The sequence below is a fragment of the Monopterus albus genome, unplaced genomic scaffold (assembly GCF_001952655.1).
Source record: "Monopterus albus unplaced genomic scaffold, M_albus_1.0 scaffold28.1, whole genome shotgun sequence".
NCBI classification, from domain to species: domain Eukaryota; kingdom Metazoa; phylum Chordata; class Actinopteri; order Synbranchiformes; family Synbranchidae; genus Monopterus; species Monopterus albus.
In genome coordinates, this window is record NW_018127908.1 from 1,950,428 (window position 1) to 1,964,023 (window position 13,596).

At 39.8% G+C, this 13,596-nt stretch overlaps 1 long non-coding RNA gene across 1 annotated transcript in view; it reads left to right on the plus strand.

The window, feature by feature from the left end:
• The first annotated feature begins 2,822 nt into the window (after window positions 1-2,822).
• LOC109957763 (uncharacterized) overlaps window positions 2,823-13,596 on the plus strand; it is a 20,133-nt gene continuing 9,359 nt past the window's right edge. The window contains exons 1-2 of the long non-coding RNA XR_002274588.1: window positions 2,823-2,998; window positions 3,729-3,896. This is a non-coding gene — a long non-coding RNA (uncharacterized LOC109957763). The remainder of the gene's footprint in view (window positions 2,999-3,728; window positions 3,897-13,596) is intronic.

Genomic DNA, 13,596 nt, shown 5'->3' on the forward strand with positions numbered 1-13,596 from the left:
TTGATTGGTCGGTGAGACGGTAGTGAGTTTACTCTTAGGTGATTGAGGGCACATGCAGCCCGATTATTGGACAGGCTGGAAACGGAGCTGCAACGCCCTCTAGCAGGAGCCGAACCGCATGTTTGCCTGTGCGTGACCATCTACTATGTGTGCATCCTCCTCATCCTCACATAGAAACATAATCTGAGAATTTAAAATGAAACGAAAAGTGTGAACAGGCCTGAGACTGACCAGTCTTCTGAAAACGTGCTGTGACAAAGTTGAGATTGAACGTAGGATACTGCTTCATCTGACTCAGCTGAAAAGCAGCAGGTCGATGTCAGTCCGCGACGCCACCAAGTGGTCGGATTTGGTCACAGCAAGAGCGTACTGGTTTCAATGGGACATTATGTAATCTCATCAAGAAAAGTCTACTGTTGTCGGTGCATTCAGGTTTTACAAAGAATGCCACGTGATGAAACTGTGTGTGAAATGTATCTGAACCATCAGCAAGAGTGGAGATTGTTTTACTGCAGCTGTTCGACTTCTTTCTCCTTCTCTGTCTTTAATTTGTGATTTTCTGTTCATCTGTTGACCATGGAGGAATTTGTAGCATAAAAGATGTTTTGGTTTATTAGTAGAATCACTACATTTTACTGGTCAATTAGAACTCAGTAACTTTCAGTGGTTTAAGTGATGTGTTAAGCATTTTCCTGCAACTGCTTGATGTAGAGCTCATTTTAACTACATGCAATATAGTTGAGTAGTTTAGTCTGGTGGTTACCAACTTAGAGTCAGTTCTCCTTTGCTTTTTGCCTCTTTGGGCCTAAAACAGCTGAGAAGTTTAAAGGGGAACATGCTCTTATGTTGATCTTCTAACAATTTGTAATCTCAATAAGAGGCCCCAATGAAACAGTTCTTTCTTGTATGAGGCCACAAACAACAGAAGTTTAAGAATCACTGGTTTAATCTTCTTTCAAATGCTGTACTTTATTTGGAGCTTGGGATAAAATTTTAATCTGTCAGTAACAAGTAAATACATAATGAGATCATAGCAAACCCAGTCAGCCCATACCAGACTCATGAGCTTGATTTGATTGATTTTGATTTGATTTATTCTTTCAAGCATGTAAAGACAGTTGATATGTCAACACACATAATTTTACACATATCCAACAAATGCTAATCCAATATCAATTTGCTTATACCTAGTACATGCTTGAATGGAGTAGGAAGAAGTCAGACTTATCCAGTCCTACCCCATGAATACAGCAGACAAGAAGGATCTAATGGTACTTACTGATCTCTGGTCAGGTTCAGGTGATGAGCCCTTCTCTGCAATTCTTCTCCTGTAAGACAGAGTCCAGAATTATTTCTGAAAAACAGTTGCTATTTTTAAAAACATATCATCATGTTTAATGTTAATATCATAAAGCACAGACCACACAATTCCTCCTGAACTCCACATTTTTAAAACCTAAATTCCTTAGATTTCTCTAGATCTTACAGTGATACTTCTCTGTCAGCAACAAAGTGCATTTAAATTACGATTTTACTACATATCATCTCATAATACTGAGGAATAGTGAGAGTGATGAGTACATGAACTTATTCTTCAGGTGGCACAACAAAATCCATTGCGACCAACATTGGGGTTTGCTAAATCTACTGTATGGCAACTGTGTCAAGTTTCACTTTTCTGTAGTATATGAAACAAGATCTGAAATTCATTCATATGACTCAAGTGCCTATTTTGAGACGTACTGAATCGAAGAGTAATATATGATGTGTCGCTACCTCCTTGCTAACAGGGCACTCATCTCCTCCATGAGCCCTCCTCCTCCAGGCAGAGGGCCGTTGCCTCTGGCTTCAGATTTGGCCCCTCCAGCCCCTGGCATGGCTGCTGCCAGAGCGGCCGCCGCCTGAGTATTAACATTCATACACCACACCCACAATGTTCCATCTAATTAATCATTAAGCCTGTTCTTGCTTATATCTTGATTGACACATACCTTTATATTTATGTTTAAACTTGTCAATTCTATTACTATTTTTTATGTCCGCGCTTAAATTATTCCATAGTTTTACCCCACTTATGGAAATACACAATCTTTAGCTCCCCCAATTTTCAATTGAAGTTCATTATCTAGTCTACGATTCCCAAATACCATAAATTTAGTTTTATCCAAATTCAGAGATAGTATATTACTATCACACCATTTCTTTATCTTCTCAAGTTCCTGTGAAACCCGTCCAGAGAGTTGCTGTAGGTTTTCACCCGATGCCCATATGGTAGTGTCATCAGCAAATAAAACCACTTTCACTAAATCAGAAACCTTGCATATATCATTAATGTATAATATAAATAATTTAGGTCCCAAAACAGAACCCTGAGGCACTCCACATACAATATCCAGCTCACTTGATTGGTATTCACCCATCACAGCTTTCTCATGGGGTCATTTTTCTCAGACGTGACAATGAGTCTTATTCATAAACATTTTTCTTACAATTGTTCTAATAATTTTCTCAGTTAAAGTTATGTGTAAAAACTGAAAAACAAAAAATAACCTTTACATCTGGTTCAGAAACTAGAAATCGAATTTATAGCTAAGTCAGCAACTGTGGTATATAAAAGATTTTAAATTAATTTGACTCTGTTTGTTAATCACTTTGCTAACAGATTAATTCAGTGTCACTACATTTTGATTTTTAAAATAAAGACAGCAAATGCCACCCTTTGTGGGGGTTAAAAACTGCCACTGTCCCAACTTTTATTTTGAAAGTTCAAAGACAGGTCTGCCCTTCACTTCCAGGTCAGTTTGAAAATAGGACACCTTGGCTTCAAAGCAACTTGAAGTTTCCAAATCACTAAAAATAGAAGAAGAAGAAGATGAAGGTGATGATGATGAAGATGAAGCAACTTCAAATTACTGTTCTTTCTGTGCAAAAAATGGGAGGATGTCACCCCAGGCTTCATTCCTCAAGAGACTTCCACATCTCACTCCAAACTATAAAGGTAATGTTAAGTAGGTGTGGGGCAAGGAGGCCTGAATGAACAAGTCTGGCACTGTGGTCACTCTTGGACAGGGTTAAGGGGACAGTGTACTTTGGAAGTGCACACCAGGAACAGATTTGAAAGGGAAGACACTGACAGAACAGAGTAGATGAGGCTCTTGTGAGGACTGCTGGTGGGCACAGAACTAAAATAACAAGCTGTACCAGCTGGGACTGTGGCAGCAGCTGGGCACATTTTTAAACCTGCTTCAGAAGACAGATGATGTCCCCACTAAAGCCCTGTAGTAGGTTCTGGCCAAGTGTGTAGCAGTGTGTCTGGGTGTTGTCTTTAGAGTGCACCACAACCATATCTGATGGCACAGACATTCATCCTCTCCGCCCAGGGAAATGCAATGCCCTGATTCACACTGCTGAGCAGAAGATGCCAGGGGAGTTTAGTAACAAAACAGTATTAATATTAACAATCTCTTCTGTGTATGAAAAATGATGACATAAATTACATTTCCTTCCTTTGGCATTCACTGTGAGTACATTATTTCTTATGCTTCTTAAACTTTTTAAATTGTTTGCACAGCTTCTAGCTCCCTCTCTTTTCTCAGTTAGGAAAGATATGTTTTCTCACATTATTGGCAATTAAACCTGCACCAGTAATTTTCTAAACTCATACAGTATATCATATAAAAAATGATCCTCTTGTGTAACCCTCTATGTTTTTCTTTTTGGTTTTGCAGCTAACTGAGCATATAGCACCACCAGATGGACTAAGGACTCCAGAGCAGGAGGTGATTGAGGCTTCCTGAGGCTCCACTAACCCTTAAGCTTCTAAGAGACTTGGGGATTCTTACACCTGGTGGACCTGAGAGAGGGATGTTCCCACTGCCTGCACCGTGGAAAGACTAGTAAGTCTAAAAGACAAAGTGCAGTTAACTGGAAGCCTTCAGTTTTAATTGGAATCATATTTGTTGCTGAAAGATATTTACATTTATTAAACATTACTGTGTGTATGAAATCAATATCCTGATATCATGATCAAGAATATTTTCTAAAATGTTCGAATATTGCAATGTAGCAATTGTACGTAAAGTCACATATAAAATAATCAAATGTAACTAAGTTTAGTCTTGTGTCAAAGTGCAATTACCCGGTTGGAAAACAGTGTAACACTCTTAAACTAGTGACCTGTCTAAGCACCCATGACTGGCAGGAGATGTGGAATCCTTGAACACAAGCGTGAGAGGGGATGAGTTGAGTTGGCTAAGCACAGTGAATATTCATCCCCTATCCTGGACCCAAATTCATATCATATGCACACTCAGAGATGGGTTCAGATCATCAGCATCCAGGAAGCAGTCTGTTTACAGCTGCAAAGGCAGGTGCGGCAACGGGATGAGCTGCTAAAGTCATTTTGGTTGTAGTAGTAGTTGTATGTGTTAATCACAGTTATTTTCAGCCGTGTAACCGTCTGAACTGTGTGTGATTATAAAACAAGGAAATAGATGTAGATGTGTTAAGTACAGTGCCTGTTACACAAACATTAATGTTACTCTTCATGCTTTACAGAATCAGAAATCACTAATACTATTGTGCTGTTTCTGTAAACGGCTCTGACACTCTGTTGTTGTCTAAAGTACAACCGCAGGTTAAGGATGCAATCATAAAGAGCTTCATATTTTTTGACTTCACTTTCATAACTGTCCAAACTAACAAATAACAAAGACTGGCACATGTATGCAAAACATTAGGAGTGTGATAAAAGAAAACACTGAGATTAGTGTTGTAGGGTCACGTTATTCCTGCAGAGGGCAGCAGCTGCCAACACAGGACTCCATCTGGCAGCACTGTGCCCCATGGTTTGTATTTGGAACCACTGAGCCACTAAGGTGACATTTTCTATCTCAACCTGTAGCTTGTTCTCTTGGGGAGAACCCATACATTCAATAGATAAATATGAAAACCTACAAATATCACATTAAACACCTTCCTCTTTGCTCAAAATTATTACTTGTCAGATGCCGTTTGATGTAATCCAGACCTGCTTGTCAAAATAGAGTTGAAGGCCTTTGTGAGGAAGACTGAAGAGGCAAAGAAGATAAGGATGCTGTCTTTAGCAGTGTGTTTTATTGGGGAGAGATTTTTGAAATAAGAGACGAATAAAGGTTGTTTTGATCAAACAAGGAAATATATACACATCCTCCTTCACTGGAGCCTCATTGTATTGTACAGTGAAAAGGATTGTGACTGAAGTGCACTACAAACTTTCTCTCTGAACTTTAAAATCCATCTCCCAGTTTGCAGCTCAGTCTTTCAGTACAAAGGTTGATGAATAATCTGTCTTACACCTTCACCTCACTCTTTTAACAATTAGGCCCTAACACCTGCAATCCCTCGGCCGTCATATATCATCATGTCCTCCACAGACCATGGGACAGCCCTCCACCTTAAAAATGAATAAGGCCAACAACATAGTTGTCGCTGTTTCAATGCCCAGCGTGTCCTGTGTGACTCATCACTTCAGCTGTAAATCAGGCCAGGAGGAGCCCCGAGGGACTGTGTTCCTCTAAAGCTCCTTCACAATGCTTGAAATGGAGCATCAGAAACCAACCACTTTGGAATAACACTTATTGGCGTGGCAGCATGAAACACTACTGACTGTTCAAATGAAAGTCAGCAGGAGCACCAGGCGCTGCGGCTGTCGCCTTTGCGTGATCTTTGTCTATGTTCTCTCTCCAGTATCAGTGAGGATGAAGGCAGAGCAGCGTGAAGCATCATGGGTTATATTTAATCCAGCCTTGCTCTTCTTTGGGATAATAACTTTTTTCCCCATTCCTGGACTTGTCTGTCATCGTGACATGGCAATATCTCCAAACTCCACTGTTTCATAGTCAGTTTCATTTATTTCCAAATACCATTTCACACCCTGCTGGCTTTAACTAGGTATTATACAGCATGTGGGGAGTGTGCTGCAGATTGAATCATGACAGAGACAACAACGTTTCTGGTGAAAAATAAGTGAATATTGCAAGTGGCAGACTATATGAAATGATTTTTTGCTCCATTGTCTTGGCATGAATTTGTGTGTTTGTCATCCTGGTCCCTTAAATTCATATGGGATGTCTACAGCTGATCAGATTTGCTGCCTTTATTTTGTTTTCGGATTTTAAATTAAGATTTGTATCAAAACTGAGCGAACAAAATTTATGCTCCTGCGAGACAATTTTTAGTCTCCTCAACTACACAGGTTTGCCCACCCCTGCATCCACCCACACCCTTGGATCATAAAAAATAAAAATAAAAGCCCATTTTAATTTTTAGATTTTTTTTAATCATTAATAATTTTTGAGGAAAATACTATTGCAAAAAACAAACAAACTGTAACATAGCCTGACAGCAGTAAGTGCAGTCTGGTCTGTTAATTCTGTATTTTGTAATATCAACCATTTATATCTGAAATTGAAACAATAGTGTAACATTGTAGGAAATGTGTGAATTCACTTTCTTCTCAAGAATTATTACAACATTGCAGCCAGGAACTGGTGAGCTGAGCTTAGCATAAAGGCTAGAAAGAGGAGGAACAGCCAGTCTGGCTCTGTCCAAAAACCAAAACTTGTGGTTTTACAGTGTTGTATGTCCTGGATTGTTTCTTTGACCAGGAGCAGTAACTTCTGGGATTTTTTTTTTTTAACCTGTTGCTTTTAGTCTTCATGCTAATCTAAGATAACCATCTCCTGGCTCCAGCTTCTTACTGAATTGAGATATCCAAGTGGTACAGTGTGAATCGAAAGTCAAATGGTGTGTTTCTCCTAAAGGAGAATTATTCCTTTAACCGACCTGGTTTCTGTACCATGAGTATTTCAACATATGTGTAGGAAAGGAATTATGCTTTGACATGTCTGTTACAGCAGATAATTGTCAAACTGCCAATTAGTTCAACTCCTAGGGTTAACTGTCAAATGAAAATGTCAAGCTCTTTGAATAAACTACATGGGTCAGTGAGGAGCATACAACATGCTGACAAGAGAAATGTGGAAGTGGCTCCACATGTGTGCCAATAATGAGTTTTATAACAAGATATTTTATTTTAAAAGAGCAGTCTAGTTAATGAATAGCACTGGATATTGGTAAGCCTGTAGGATTTTATGTTATGTGGTTTATCCCTCAATTTATTAACCACCTCCTAAAGATAGGAGAGTTGTATAAATATTCTCATAACTCAAGAAAGCAAGTATAATCAACAGTTTGGGTGGTTTTCCATGGTTCTTGTTGTTGTTTTTTTCTGGTGTGTCAGTCAAATTGGACATTGTATAGTTGTTTGTAATGTGCAGGATCATCTCCTGTTGTTATTAGTTAAAGTAGTTGGACTTTTACTGAGAATATTGTGGGTTTTATTCATATATTGGCCCCTCAGTGAAAACCTGTTGCCTCCAGCCAACCCTGTTCTCCTGTATTGATAAAGCTAAAAACGCCACTTGTTTATCTCACACAGAAACTCAACCACAACAAAACCATCATAAATTCTCCTCATTTTTTGCATAATTTGCCTTCACTCTTTTTCTTGCACAACAATGAGTTTAAGTGACAAGAATGTTTTTTGTCATTTGTTTATTCATCTCCAGTAATCGCTCTTCTAACACCCACAGGGGACTCCATACAGCGAGCTTGCCCACCGCTGTGTGTGCCGAGATGGCGGTAGGTGGTCCTGCCCGTGGCTTGGTGGGTGAGCATGGTGTAGTCCCTGCTGCCACTACAGCTGACATATCAGAGTTGTTTATTAAGAGGATGACAACTCTATCAAGCCCCATAAGCGGGCCCTTGTGCACAGGAGTTCTTTTGTTACTTTCAGGGAGGGTGTCATCAATCTTGCTGCCATGCTACTCTCTTGAGCTGTTGATGGCAAACACGATTCCTCCCTTTCTGCCTGGCCTCTCCCGCCTCGTAGTCTCGAATCAGGCATGGTGAGGGGGATCGGGGAAATAGGAGGACTTTCTCTGAGAGTGCCTCTTCTTGACAGGCGACAGAGCGGACCGCTTGGACACCAGGGCTGGATATATGGGACCATGTAATGAAAAGACGTTGACAGGACCTGCTTGCTCTGTAATGAAGGTCCTCTGGAGCTGTGAATGGATACACACATCTTTCACGCTTTTGTCTCCCTGCCTTTCCCACAGAATCTATCTCATCCATTTTAAACAAAAAAGGTGTAAGAGAAGCATCCCAGACAACAACTCACTGTCTTCAACATTTACATGCAACAACGTGGTGTGAATTTTTAATGAAACAGCTGCTGAGCTGATTTACACCCACGACTTGGTTGCTAAATCCCTTTAGCATCAGCTCATGAAGGTGCAGTTGAATGTTTTGCCTCTTTCCTCACTCTGTCAGTGCTACTCAAAGCTCAGTGCAGCTCACAGAGATGGACTATGATGTATGTACTCCACTTTAGCATTGACTGAGGTCACAGACTCCATAAATGTCTTAGACAAGTCTGATATTTTAATCTCTTTTTAGTGAGGGGATGTTGGGCCTTTGCCCAATCAATACACAGGGCAATAGCCTTGCCAGGATTTTTCATGGTAGCTTTTCACTGTTCTGTCTGGAAGCTGAAATGTCAGCCAGAATAGTTTGGTTCAAACTAAAGCTGAAATGCGGCTGTCTGCAGGCAAAAACATTGCTTTTTATAATCTCGAAGCATCTGACAACAATGAATGGTGAAATCAGCGATCGCAGTCTGAAGATGACTCTCGTCTGAGGGAGAGGGCGCAGGCTGACACCTGAAATTTCCTTTTTTTATTCGCAAATCAAGTCCTATCTGTTTAATTCATCAATCAACAATAGCCCTAAAAGAGTAAAAGGGAGTGGGGGGAGGAGGGGGATGGGGTGCTGTGCTGCTGCCTTTGTAAAGCACATGCAGCCAAAAATATCAAGACACTCCCTCACATTAACATTGCTAATTTGTTTGCCAATGGTTTCCAAGGCGCTGAATAATTGGCTGTGAGATATTGTTTGTTCAGGTGCTCCACATAATTGAATTCTGTATTGAAAAAACTGTGGATGAATGTAGGAAGAATGCTGAAAAGAAGCATGTACTTTGTGATGCATTTTCTTTGAAATTGAGCAATTGGTGTAGATTATATTCTCATCCCAACAGTAACTAGTGATGATTGCTGCACATTCATTATCTAGCCCATGTATACAGGGCACACATTTTGAATTTTAAAACAATGTAACTCGTGTTCACCTGTTTTCAATTAATGTTCTGTTGTTGAATCTCTTCTGCGGGTTTTTTTGTATGGATGGTTTGGTTTCCTTTGCACATGATGACCTTTTGAAACCCACAGATTGATTTCATGCACCCATTATTCCACTGAAACGTTCCTTTTCTTAGTGCTCTGCTGTGTCGCTCTGTGCTGATAAGCTCACTAATGTGTGTTGCTGTGTAGCCGGTCCCATACGCACATGTGGAAATGATATAGCGTCCAGCTGCATGCATGTGTTGACAGAGCCGGATGATGTATTTGATCATAGTTAGTGGTGAGGAGGGTCTTGGTTGAGTTTGACTCAGCTGCCCGACGCTGACCTAATGCCTCGACTCAATTACTCACCTTGTCCTCCCCTTGACTCCTCACCCTGTGGTCATTCTCTCCCACCCCAAAAGACTCAAGAAAAACAACCCAAGTGCTTAAGACCCTCTCTTTGCTCAAACCGCTGTCTGGTCAGAAACAAATTAGATATGAAGTCGGTGCTGGTTTTTTGCTTGTTTTAACACATTTCAGCCAAAGATCTTAAACCGTGGGCCTCTGAACCTTGTTTACCTGTAATTATTTTAACTGTACAACAAAAGCCACAGTAATTATCAGTGGTGGAAGGAAAGTAGCAGCATCATAGTGTAAAACAACATTATATGCTTAAATTTGAGGTTCTTTACATACTGCTGGGTAGCTTGTGAGTTTTACACCAAGGATCAATAAAGTCTTATGATTATACTGTATTTTGTTTTATTAATCTCATTCAGAAAATGAACTAGTAACTAAAGTTATCAAATAAATGTGAGTACAAAGGACAATATTCTGAAATTTAGTTGAAAATTCTCCAAGTGTACATTCCCCAAAATTGCACTTAAGTACAATACTTGAGTAAATGTACTTAGTTTCCATCTCTGGTAACTATGTAGTTTGGTACACAGGGAATCAAAGTTAAAACCGAATTTAAAGGCCAATTTTACGCCTCAGAGTCTGGTTACTGATCTTGGAGAGTACTCCAGTTGTATGTAGCCTTTTGTGGCTTCAGAGGGAGGTCTGCAAAGTATCATAAATATCTTCAAGTGATGTCATTTGAGTTGGTGTCAGTTGGGTCTGCAGACTACAAATCTGACACTGAAAAATATCTGTGGATGTGGAAGCTAAATTAGGTGTTACTAGCATAACACACCTGAATCTCTGAGAGAACCGTGGTAGCTGAGTTGCATTATGGCTCAATTCAATATGATATACACAAAAATGTCCCCTTAGTATTAAAAGGATTTGAGCCAGCTGTCACTATTAAAGGAATAGTCTTAAAACAGGTGGCTCTAATATACAGTAGTTTAGAATTGCAAGCAGCAATATGGGCAAGTGTAAGGATCTGAGTAACTTTGATAAGGGCTAAATTGTGATGGTTGGATGACTGGGTCAGAGATCCCGAACTGTAGGTCTTGTTGGGTGTTCCTGGTCTGCAGTGGTTAGTTCCTACCAAAAGTGGTTCTAAGGAAGGACAAACAGGGAACCGGTGAGACTGATGTGTGTGGCGACTGAAGGCTAGCCCTCGTTGTACTATGGGAAGAAGGTGAGCCAGCAAAGGCAGTGTGATGCTCTGGGCAGTGTTGTGCTAGGAAACCTTGGTTCCTGCCATTCATGTGGATGTTACCTTGACACGTAGCACCTACCTAAACATTGCTGCAGACCAAATACACCCCCTCATGGCAACAATATTCCCTAATGGCAGTGGTTTCTTTCAGCTGGATAATGCCCCCTGCCACACTACAGAAATGGTCCAGGAATGGTTTGCGAAGCACAACAGTGAATTAGGGTGTTGACTCAGCCTCCAAATTTCCAAGATCTCAATCCAACTGTGCATCTGTGGGTTGTGCTGGACAAACAAGTCTGATCTCTGGGAGCACCACATCGCATCTTACAGGACTTAAAAGATCTGCTGCTGACACCTTGGTGCCAGACACCAGAGGACACCTTCAGAGGTCTTGTGGAGTTCATGCCTTGACAGGTCAAAGCTGTTTTGGTGGCAAAAGGGGGACCTACACAATATTAGGCAGGTGGCCATAATGTTATGGCTGATTGGGTGTGTAATGCTAATAAAAGGCGTTTTAAGGGCTGTGATCTTGTTGGGTTTCACTGTTCCCCTTCACTATGATGTCTTTTTACCAAAATCAACCTATTTAATTTTCAAACCTGTGTCGTCTGGTTCCTTCAGTCGTATTCAAGCTCTTCTCGTGTTTCTGTTTATGAGCCCAACAGTATTTGTCTGTGCGAGTGTATGTGTGTTTGTTCGACTCTCCGGTCTGATAATCAGTAACAGAGATGTTATAGGAGTGTGACAGAGTTCTATTTGCCATAACTGACATCTTCATCCCATCACTTTGCTTGTTTTTTTTTTTTGTTTTTTTTTTGTTCAACTTACCAAGTGCTGGCATCTGTGGTGTTTCCAGGCGGATACACTGCAGTGGACTGGGAATTCAGAGGATTCAGACAAGGCCACAGGAACTCAGGCAGGTGGAGAGAAGGAAGAGCTGTGCACACAGGCAGTACAGGAGGAGAGGGAAGGAAAAAGAGAGGGGGATAGAGAGAAAAGCTGACCTGACTCTTGGAGTCATGTACTTGAAGTGTTTAGCAGACATGCTGTCAGATTCAGAGGTCAGAGGCACTGATTATATTGATGGATTTTATTCAGCGATCATAAGTGAAAAAGAGGCAGAAAGCAGAACTGAGAGCAAATGCTTGTGGTGCAGCAAAGCACTAAAAATCACCACACACAGCTTGTGCTGCATCAAAGCAAGAATAGCTGTTGAATGTATGGCAAATTTTCATGGTATTGTCCCTTCAAGTATATTTGCACTTTCATCTAATATGTCCAATTTAATTTGGCTCATTCAGTTTTGCATTGGATTTACACCAAGAATCTTCATCACCTAAAGGCAAAACATAAATTCCATTGATTTGATTTTAAAGACTTTAAAGTTTATGGATATGTTGGCCATTTATAGATTTAGGTAGAGTTCATGCTACCAAGAGAATATAACAATTTAATGTTCAAGAAATCTGAGACTGCCAACATCCGGACACACTAGAAATGGTAAGTTAATAGTAGTATCAAACACATTACTCTCTGGTACACAAAAAACAGAGCCATCGATATAGTGACAATCAATAGATAATGGAAAGGTTTTAATAGTTTTCATTTTACTTGGTTTTGTTTAAAAAAGCAGGTTATTCATTAATCTGAATTCACAGCATTCAAATCAACATCCGCTGAAGGTACTGACAGAAACATGTAAACTCTTCTTTGTGTATATGAATGTATACAGACATTTTTATGCCACAGTTCCCGGCTCGTCTCTCTTCACCAACCTCATTTGTGCTTCTTTCAATTTGTGTACAAAATCAGAAACATACTGAACTGCATGTGGCCGTAACAAAGTCAGCGCAGTTGGCAACGTCAAACATCCATTAACAGGCTGGTAGCGCAACATTAGCATGTGTGCTTGTGACAACATATTGTCACTATCTAATTAAAGCCACTTATTGCCAAAATGTCAAGTTTTCATGAAATAAGAAAACAGCCTTGTTTGAAGCTTTTTGCATTTCTTTACATATTTTAATTGGGTTTATGGAGGTTTATTAGCCCAAGGAGAATTTTCTCAACCCACAACTGGGAAAAAAATCAAAGCATCTGCACAATAACCTCCATTACAAGCATCTAAATTACTTAGTTTTCCGTCCATCACAGTGCACAATTGTCATATAAAAGCCAATTTGACCAAACGCTTATACAGTAATTTGCTAGTTTTTGTATCCAGCACCTTTTTCCAATAGTTTTGAAACATTCAATCCATAAGAGCAAATTTAATACTCCAATTTATCTGAAAATATAAAAATAATATAATGTGATATAAAGATGGGGATACTTGGATCTCATTGTCCAGTGATGTAAGAAATAAGAAGTGATAAATGTTAGCATAACATAATTATATGACTTCTACTGACCAACAAACGTGTTGTTCAGATACTGAGCGATGAACTACACATCATATTTTCCTTAAATTATCTGAATACATATGCAGTGATGTGCAAAATGTTTGAGTGACTGTCTAAAGGAATATGCAGTATTAGAAAACAAGAGATCCAGTGAGATTTAGTGCATCTAGTATCAGTGTAGCATTAAACAAAATGCCCTTCCCTTTCATTAAATAGTTTTTGGTGGAATTCAAAAACTATTTAATGAAAGGGAAGGGGGATACAATCTAAGGGGTCAGTCAAATTTAAAAATTCATGCTATACGTACAACCAAAAAAAGATTTTGTATTTCCATAAGTGGGGTAAACCTATGGAATAA